The sequence below is a fragment of the Amphimedon queenslandica genome, unplaced genomic scaffold, assembly GCF_000090795.2.
Source record: "Amphimedon queenslandica unplaced genomic scaffold, v1.1 AMPQUscaffold_11479, whole genome shotgun sequence".
NCBI classification, from domain to species: domain Eukaryota; kingdom Metazoa; phylum Porifera; class Demospongiae; order Haplosclerida; family Niphatidae; genus Amphimedon; species Amphimedon queenslandica.
Genome location: NW_003548279.1, coordinates 2,725 through 3,203, shown reverse-complemented (window position 1 = coordinate 3,203; position 479 = coordinate 2,725).

Genomic DNA, 479 nt, shown 5'->3' with positions numbered 1-479 from the left:
GACTTATGAAAATGATTTTTTCACACTGAAAAAAAACTTTTGCAAATTAGCAAAGTTAGTACTACATTGTCAATGGCATTCAAAAATTTTGGAGAGCTTTAATTTTCAATGTAACAGAAAAGAAATGCATATACTTTGAAGTTTGTCACAGAAGAAATAAATTTATAAAACAGGCACAATTTTTAAAATGGTACTGTTTAAATGCTAACTCATGAAAACCATGAAAGTTTTGCTCTTTACCAGAAAAGTAAAGCACTAACAAACAACAACAACAATCTACAAGTAATACAATTTACATGCAATGTAACTACATGCAGTATTTATAGTTTTGGCCTCGCCTATGTGAGATATAGCAGGGGCGGATCCAGGGTTTTGGATATGGAGAGGTGGAGAAATAAAATGGCGTGTGAAGCGCGCCGCAATTTTGGCCACACCCCCTTTTGGCGCAATTTTGTGGTTAAAATCACGTAAAATTAACA